At 42.0% G+C, this 9,735-nt stretch overlaps 1 long non-coding RNA gene across 1 annotated transcript in view; it reads right to left on the bottom strand.

The window, feature by feature from the left end:
- Positions 1-4,867: 4,867 nt before the first annotated feature.
- Positions 4,868-9,735, bottom strand: part of LOC124554777 — a 963,296-nt gene continuing 958,428 nt past the window's right edge. The window contains exon 7 of the long non-coding RNA XR_006968446.1: positions 4,868-4,912. This is a non-coding gene — a long non-coding RNA (uncharacterized LOC124554777). The remainder of the gene's footprint in view (positions 4,913-9,735) is intronic.

The following is a 9,735-nucleotide window of genomic DNA, read 5'->3' as shown; positions in this document are numbered from 1 at the left end:
TGACAAAAAGCAGATTTCAGAGTACCTGATAGCTCAATGCAAAAGTTTTGTCTCAAGTATAGATAGTGTTGAGCATCAGTGGACAAAGTTCAAAACCATCGTACAATATGCGTTAGATGAGTATGTGCCAAGCAAGATCGTAAGAGATGGAAAAGAGCCACCGTGGTACAACAACCGAGTTAGAAAACTGCTGCGGAAGCAAAGGGAACTTCACAGCAAACATAAACATAGCCAAAGCCTTGCAGACAAACAAAAATTACGCGAAGCGAAATTTAGTGTGAGGAGGGCTATGCGAGAGGCGTTCAATGAATTCGAAAGTAAAGTTCTATGTACTGACTTGGCAGAAAATCCTAAGAAATTTTGGTCTTATGTCAAAGCGGTAGTTGGATCAAAACAAAATGTCCAGACACTCTGTGACTAAAATGGTACTGAAACAGAGGATGACAGACTAAAGGCCGAAATACTAAATGTCTTTTTCCAAAGCTGTTTCACAGAGGAAGACTGCACTGTAGTTCCTTCTCTAGATTGTCGCACAGGTAACAAAATGGTAGATATCGAAATAGACGACAAAGGGATAGAGAAGCAACTAAATTCGCTCAAAAGAGGAAAGGCCGCTGGACCTGATGGGATACCAGTTCGATTTTACACAGAGTACGCGAAGGAACTTGCCCCTCTTCTTGCAGCGGATTACTGTAGGTCTCTAGAAGAGCGTAGCGTTCCAAAGGATTGGAAAAGGGCACAGGTCATCCCCGTTTTCAAGAAGGGACATCGAACAGATGTGCAGAACTATAGACCTATATCTCTAACGTCGATCAGTTGTAGAATTTTGGAACACGTATTATGTTCGAGTATAATGACTTTACTGGAGACTAGAAATCTACTCTGTAGGAATCAGCATGGGTTTCGAAAAAGACGTTCGTGTGAAACCCAGCTCGCGCTATTCGTCCACGAGACTCAGAGGGCCATAGACACGGGTTCCCAGGTAGATGCCGTGTTTCTTGACTTCCACAAGGCGTTCCATACAGTCGTTTAATGAACAAAGTAAGAGCATATGGACTATCAGACCAATTGTGTGATTGGATTGAAGAGTTCCTAGATAACAGAACGCAGCATGTCATTCTCAATGGAGAGAAGCCTTCCGAAGTAAGAGTGACTTCAGGTGTGCCGCAGGGGAGTGTCGTAGGACCGATGCTATTCACAATATACGTAAATGACCTTGTGGATGACATCGGAAGTTCACTGAGGCTTTTTGCGGATGATGCTGTGGTATATCGAGAGGTTGTAACAACGTAAAATTGTCCTGAAATGCAAGAGGATCTGCAGCTAATTGACGCATGGTGCAGGGAATGGCAATTGAATCTCAACGTAGACAAGTGTAATGTGCTGCGAATACATAGAAGGAAAGATCCCTTATCATTTAGCTACAATATAGCAGGTCAGCAACTGGAAGCAGTTAATTCCATAAATTATCTGGGAGTGCGCATTAGGAGTGATTTAAAATGGAATGATCATATAAAGTTGATCGTCGGTAAAGTAGGTGCCAGACTGAGATTCATTGGAAGAATCCTAAGGAAATGCAATCCGAAAACAAAGGAAGTAGGTAACAGTACGCTTGTTCGCCCACTGCTTGAATACTACTCAGCAGTGTGGGATCCGTACCAGATAGGGTTGATACAAGAGATAGAGAAGATCCAACGGAGAGCAGCGCGCTTCGTTACAGGGTCATTTAGTAATCGCGAAAGCGTTACGGAGATGGTAGATAAGCTCCAGTGGAAGACTCTGCAGGAGAGACGCTCAGTAGCTCGGTATGGGCTTTTGTTAAAGTTTCGAGAACATACCTTCACCGAAGAGTCAAGCAGTATATTGCTCCCTCCTACGTATATCACGCGAAGAGACCATGAGGATAAAATCAGAGAGATTAGAGCCCACACAGAAGCATACCGACAGTCCTTCTTTCCACGAACAATACAAGACTGGAATAGAGGGGAGAACCGATAGAAGTACTCAGGGTACCCTCCGCCACATACCGTCAGGTGGCTTGCGGCGTATGGATGTAGATGTAGAACAATATTAGTGTGAGCATGACGTGAGTTTGGAAAAGAATAAGTTAATCTCATGGGGAAAATAAATTCAATCATGGTCGTTAGTTGAGCATAACGACATAAAAAAAATTAAGAGCGGAGCAGCTCTTAATTAAAGCATTTACATGCACAATTTTAAATTAAATTCGTGGTATGTAACAATATGTTGAGAGGAAAGGGTAAAATGTAACTAACACATAAACTCATCTGTTCATAAACTAAGTCGCAAACTTCGGATCGTCGGTAAGATACTATCGAGCAGAGAATTTTCTACATAAGATGCGATTAATAAAACATCTTTACTATGTTATAGTAGGTAGTTTGACCGTGTAACATCCGTGTCAGAGCGAATCAACAGAGCGTACTGAAAGCGAACAAAACCACTTTCCGCAACTCAGAGTAGAGTATCATGGGAACTACGTAAAACATGAGTTCTAAGGCACTTACAGAAAGACACCAATTTTTCGTACAATTATAACATTTCAAAAACTCTTTTGCAACGAAGTATCTAAGAAAATCTGCCAACTTTCTATTCGCCACTCCTACAGAGGTATTTAAGATAAAATTAGCCACAAATTCAACAGCCGCTTCTAGACATTCTTACTAAGAACCGTAGACAAATGGAAAAGCCACCCACTTCATGACACAAGTAAAGTACAGAACATTTTTAAATCACTAGCGAGGAATTCTTCATTTGTGTGGTCATATTGTCAGTAGCTGCTTTATAATTATTAAAGGCATTTTAAATGCGTCTCTGAAACTACAAGAAAATGCACATTTTGGCACCAAACGCGCTTCGTTTTATAGAAATAAAACATCATCAGTGGTCTTTAATGGGAAATATGTACAATTCAGTGGTCTATAATGGGAGATACGTGCAATCTTCGCTTTCTAGATCAAAAAACAAGTCGTTACAAAATTTTACTTATTATTTTACACGATTTGGTGAAAGGTGGCCGCGGACCCCCTAGAAAGAGCCGGCGGACCCCTAAGGGGTCCACGGACCACAGGTTGGGAAGCCCCGCCATAGACCAAGCACAATAGAAAATTATATGAAAATCAATAAAATCACACACCTCTAGCCTTTTCAAGAAACTTCTACGTACACAAAGCATTAACACATAATAAACAGTTTGTAAATGACGAGTTGAATATTCGAAACCAGACACAAAATAATTGAAAAATCACGTAATTGAAATAGACATTTCCTTTCCCAATCCTCCCTCTCTCACACTCCATCTCCCGCACCCGCCTTTCCATTCCACCTTCTCTTCACACCTTTTCCTCCATCTCATTGCCAACTCACTCTCCGTTCTCTCCATTCCGCTACTTCATATTCACAGTTCACTCATCCCTGTGCGAGTCCACAAAACATTTCCTATCATTACTGGAGGATTCATCATTTATGGTTACAATTCCTGTGTTAATGCAGTGTCTGTATCTTCACAATACAATGTCCTACATACATGCATGCGTGCATGAATTAACAAACGCTGTCACTGGCGATTACGGCTGTGTTAAACATTGCGAAATTGATTCGCATTCTGCCACATCTGTAATCGCCAGTGACAATGTCTCATCCTTCAGACAAGCAAAAATGTCTGACAGACGTTGTATTGTGAGGATACAAACACACTATAAACACAGACATTGTAGCAATCAGTGATGTATCCATGCCTCGACGGGCTAAAGTGACGATATAATATTTGTCTGCCTGTGCGGGACACAAGAACTGTGCGAACTTGAGTGATGGATCGGCCGTGGGGGCGTGCTAGGGTAGGCGAAGTGGTTAAGGTGACCAGTAGCAATAAGCAGGAAATCCGGGTTCCAGTTCCGATCCGGCACAAATTTTCATGTGATGCAAACAGATCACGCCAATGAAAAGTCGCAGAATGCGAATCTATTTCGTAATTAATAACTACTGTTTACATTGCCTGAATGCGGAAGAGACGATATCGCACATTGTATGTAATGGCGAAACAAATCTCATCATTTCGCGTTCGTCGTTCATGTCGTCCAACAACAGAAATTGAAAAGCTGTGATCATCCCGGTAGCATCTAATATGTATGCAGAATCGCTCCAGGACAGGTTAAGGCGAGACTCATTCAAAAAGACTACATTTTGTCATTCAGCCCATCAGTGATGGCGTTCACGAATCCATTGCGTCTCAGGCGTTTCTGGTCTCTGGACACAAGAAGGCGATAGAGTAGCATGTGCGTAGGTAGGCAGACATGTGTGTCTGGCTGTAATCGTCAGTGAAAGTGTTTGTTAATTCAGGCACGCATGCATGTCTGTAGAACATCGTATCGTGAAAAGGCTCGACACTTAATATCACTTCCTGATTCCTTTTCTGGGTCTTCACTGAGCTTGGCGTAAGATCTACCTTTCCTATCACACAAGAAGCAAACCTGTTGTGGATGCGCGTATCTCTGCAGTTATAATCACCATTGGAAGTACATCGAGGTGGCCGAGCGGTTCTAGGCGCTCAATCCGGAACCGCGCGACTGCTACGGTCGCAGGTTCGAATCCTGCCTCGGACATGGATGTGTGTGATGTCCTTAGGTTAGTTAGGTTTAAGTAGTACTATGTTCTAGAGGACGGATGACCTCAGATGTTAAGTCCCATAGTGTTCCGAGCCATTTGAACCATTTTTTGAAGTACATCGTTCTCTACGTCCTTCGAAATACTATTTATTGGGGCCATTCTTTCTGACTGCTGTAATTTTAAAAAATGTTAGTGTAAGACTTTTTCACTACAAACGTATCAAACACAGTGTATTACGCACCTTATGGAACGACGGAAGAGCGTACGTGAAGACTTCGAACTATACCTGGAAAAATAAAATTAAATAAATTAAAAAGCATGTAGCATATGAATAAATTAGAAATATTTTACAGATTGGGGAAACTCAGTAAGGACAGATTTATAGAGTTTCATTGGTATGGGATCATAGGGAGGCTCTTCAAGCTACAAGAAGTGCCAATAGCGGTTTTATATGCAGTGTCCCACTAACAGATTCGCACACCGGACAACTCTTGTGGAAACACTGGGCAACGGCCAGCCAACGATAATTAGGCTAACCTCCAAACTCCTCTATTAGAGGGCAGCTCAAACGTTGATGAATTACAGTAATCTACGAAATTTTAATTTACAAAATTACGCTAAAATTTCACAACGGGGGTCTTATTAGTGAATGATAGTTCGATAGTCAGCATTTAGAGCTCTTTTCGTGGTGCAACACTGAGTACTATGTAGGACCTATACCGCTAGCAACGACGGTCACGGTGACCTAATTTGAATCACTAGGGTCACGTCCCAGGCAGATGGCATACTTAATAAGAATTACGTGTTTGCGGTGTTCTTGCTGTGTAGTAGAATCTTTGTCGAGATTCTGGAGTTGGAAACTCGTTGGGGGGCTACTTCTTCAATGTCCGAATGAAATGAAACATATGATTAGACTAAAACCCACTTAATGGTTCAAATGGCTCTGAGCACTATGGGACTTAACAGCTGTGGTCATCAGTCCCCTAGAACTTAGAACTACTTAAATCTAACTAACCTAAGGACATCACACACATCCATGCCCGAGGCAGGATTCGAACCTGCGACCGTAGCAGTCGTGCGGTTCCGGACTGCGCGCCTAGAACCGCGAGACCACCGCGGCCGGCCCACTTAATGAAACAGAAGATAATGGAACAGGAATGGTTTCATTTACAGTGTTACTTCTAAAATACATATCAGTTAAACATGTTCTACTGGGATCCACTGAAAGCAATAATACACAAAGCTAGTCATAGTCTAGGCTGTCGATACAAGTATCACGTCCTTTTCTCCGACGAAGCAGCTCCCAGTTCTTCATTATCCTCTACATTCGGTCAACGGTTGTCTCCATTATACTGAGCCAAGGCTGTCTATTCACGTCATCCCGGGTACTGAACGATTCATACCCTCAACAACTGTGTGTAAGAAATTACTGGACATTCTCATTCACAGCATGTTCTATGTGCCTGTGAATTCTTTTCCCAGTGAAATATAAATGAAACCTATCGATAGAAGCAATGCAATTTCTTTAAGTTTTTAATATACAAAACGAAAGCAGTAAATCTGTATACCCTAGCAAAGAAAATTCAGTTTTAGTATTCGTAACGATAAGTTTGGTGTGCTTAATTTTGTCATTCACAGAAAACTTCCGGAAAAACATCTGTCACTGAGGTAAAAAAAAAAAAAAAACTAACACCGCCGTGTATTAGTTATTTGGTGTACCATGAAACTACTAACGCAATCTATCGGTTCTTTTGTGTACTACGCCGTGGTGATAGTGTCATAAAAGTAAACATCCGAACTACTAAGCTGAGCAGACTCCTAAAACTCTAAATTATGATATGTTTCAGTGATCCGATTTTGATGAAATAAAGCCTGTATGTAGCTCCAGGCTACGCTCATGTTACCTGTGAATACTTCATGAAAATTCGTTTAGTACTTTTGGAGATTAGAAAGTTCAAACAGACAGACACACAGACATAAAGGATGACTTCAGATAAAATGTTAAGTTACAACATTTTGTTCGTGCTGATCCGATTTTGATGAACTAAAGCCCATAAGCTGAGCTCCAGTTACGTGTGAAAACCCCATGAAAATTCCTCTAGTAGTTTTGGAGATTAGAGCGTTCAAACAAACAGACAGACACGAAGGTTTTACGATATTATTATTAATATAGTTATTGATAGATATCTTTTATAAAGGACGTTTTATGAAATCTTGACGGTGTAATGCGGTTTTTTTTTTAATCAAATCTTTTATAAAATTTAGCGTGGCCCTAGCTTTTATAAAAGATTTGTCAAAGAACTTCGATAGTGTAATACGAGCGTAAGACAAACACTGCATGTGGCTACATATTGCCCGTGGCTAAGGTAAGTGGTACACTTACAGACTTCTTCAGGTGCTGCGAGTTGAAGATTAGGATTACTTGACCAATAATTACCATCTGGGCTTGATATGTCGTTCCTAAGTAGTAACTGATACGTCGTGTGTATTAGGAAGAGTCTGACGCTACGGCTGCAGTAGGATCTTTGCCAGATGAAGTCAGGCAGTGAGCACACATAACAGCACAACTCGCAGCACGTGAGGAAGAAACCTAGATCGATCGTCAGAATATTGTGGATAAACCGGAAACGACAACTCGGCTGAATGCATACCATTAAGCGCTATATTAGTAGCGTCACACCTGGCAAAGACATGATTTTAACTATCCAGTCGAATAAGTAACGTGTCTTCCTAACACACACAACCTGTCAGTTAATACATAGGAACGACAGAGGTAGCCGAGATCTAAACTATTCGTCAAACAACCCTAATATTCAGATGCTCAGAATTAGGGTTATACTTTAAATGTATCGTGCTGTATATGCATGTTTGTTTGGGGTACACCAACATTGCGCTTAAAATGTATTTTCGTAAGGGGCGAACAGAAAGTTCCCGCTCGAAGGCCGTATAGTCCAGCATCGATACGCCAACCAGGCAAAATCGTGTGGCCACTGAGGGTATGATCCCACCGACGCATCAGGTTGAAGATATCCGTTTGGGAGAAAACCGTGTCCTGATGGTCTGTTACTGCTTGCTCCACATCATCGTCGGACGGGAGTCGTCAACCCTTCAAGGCTTTCTTAACAGACCAAAGGCGTGATGATCACATGGGGAGAGATCAGGACTGTAGTCTTCCACTTGATTTGGCTTAACTTTGCGTCACGACATTTGAAATCTGGGGACGTGCGTTATCATGAAGCAGCAGTACCCCTGGTCGCAGTTTGCACAACTGCGGTTGCCGACAGACATGTTGCCCCATACACGTTCTTCATTCTGCGATGCGTGTCTACCGTTGGTTGTTCTTCGGCAGCCAAGAAAAGAATAATAGCACACTGGTCCTGTATGGACGCATTTGGTTATAGCGTCGCCATAGTTCACGTTTCCGCATTTACCGCACACATATCGGAAAGACGCAGGCCACACTAATTCCTTGTTTACATGTCGGAGCAAAGGTTGAGACACTGTCACTCGCAGTTTGTCAATTGTTTGAAGAAATTTTCAATTGTAACTGAATATAATCCCATCGTGTCTCTTTTGGTGGATGCTCTTCTGTGTGCATCCATTGCACAGTTGACACGAGGCTGTCAACAGGCTATTGGTCTCATCGTAGGGAGAATATAAAATTTCGTCACCGCGGTACTAGAAGGGGGGAGTGTGGCGGGCGCATTGCCATGATTCTCATTTTCCCGGGAAAGAAACCCGATATTCATTTGACAGTAGGCTGAGTGTACCTGATGCCTTCCTGGAGGGACTGGAACGAGGAAAAATCTCCGCTCCCATCCCAGAACTTCCAGAGCCGGACTCTGGGTCTCTACCTGCTAGACCACCACGGCTCCATACCAATCATATTCTACCGGAAGTTGTAAACGAGTCCATACATCCAGCTAGTGGAAAGAAAATCACCAAAGGCTGCCCGCACTGATCGATATGTGGGCCATTGTTCTGGAATTTTGCCATCGAGCCGCTCCTAAGCAACTTAGATAGAGATGACAGAGTTAATGGGGTAGTAACATGTGCTGACCACCTGCTTGTTCAGTTATCTGCGAACTCTAGAGCACAGTATAACAGCGCGCAACTTCTCATGAGTATGAGTGACTGGTACAAAAGCAACAAACTTACGATCGCAGCAAATAAATCAGCGTACTTAATACTTAAAGTCTGCTCGAAATAAAAGCAATCATTAAACTTGAAGACATCAACACTCAAAGGAAAGGAGTGACGAGATACCTGACTATTAATGCATAAATTGGCAGACGGAATACTATGCAATACAAGCGACCTGTAAAGACAATACGTACATATCGCATTGCCTGTTAGGGTCCATCGTATGATTGTTTCACGGTGAGCGACTGGGTGCATTGGACATGTGGGGAACATGGATCCCCTGAGCATGTAACATTATATTGCAACGCACTTACATAACTAAGACCGCGGGGCAGTGCCTTGCATTGCGCCGATAGAAGTCGGACGAGAACAGAAAGCTTCATACAGGTGATGAGTCACAGCTTTTTAACATATGTGTGCGCTTTCGAGGGCGTAGGTCCTAGTAGTTACAACTATGGTCGAGAGGTGACAGCATCTTACGGACTATGAAATCCTAAATAGTCAAAACCATGTCTTTTGGAAGTGAAACTTATCTTCTGTGAATATTGTCTTTTATTAGTTATTGCTGTTACACTATACTGATAATTTTTACTTTATGGACCGTCTGACTACAACTGAATGAAACACAATTTTCGTGCCATAAGTGCATCGTCTTTATTTTCTACAAGATATCTTCAGGGTCCTGGAAATGTACATATTTTTGCTATTTATTTTACATTTTGGTCAATGTATCTATAGGTTATAAACAGTTCTGGTGGGTGGTTTGCTATTATGTATCAATATTTTGAACTGTACTTACAGGTTGGTGTTGTTCCTCTTCTTATAAATGTCGCTTTGTGGTTTTTTTTCGCACATTTCACAGCACTAGGAACTGAATACTTGTTTTGATGCAATGTATTGGTATGTGTTGCCGGCTGTCAGATGGTTCAAATGACTCTGAGCACTATGGGACTTAACTTCTGAGGT

Source organism: Schistocerca americana, chromosome X (genome assembly GCF_021461395.2).
Source record: "Schistocerca americana isolate TAMUIC-IGC-003095 chromosome X, iqSchAmer2.1, whole genome shotgun sequence".
Taxonomy (NCBI): domain Eukaryota; kingdom Metazoa; phylum Arthropoda; class Insecta; order Orthoptera; family Acrididae; genus Schistocerca; species Schistocerca americana.
The sequence above is the reverse complement of the archived record's forward strand: the minus strand, read 5'-3'. Positions and strand labels throughout refer to the sequence as shown.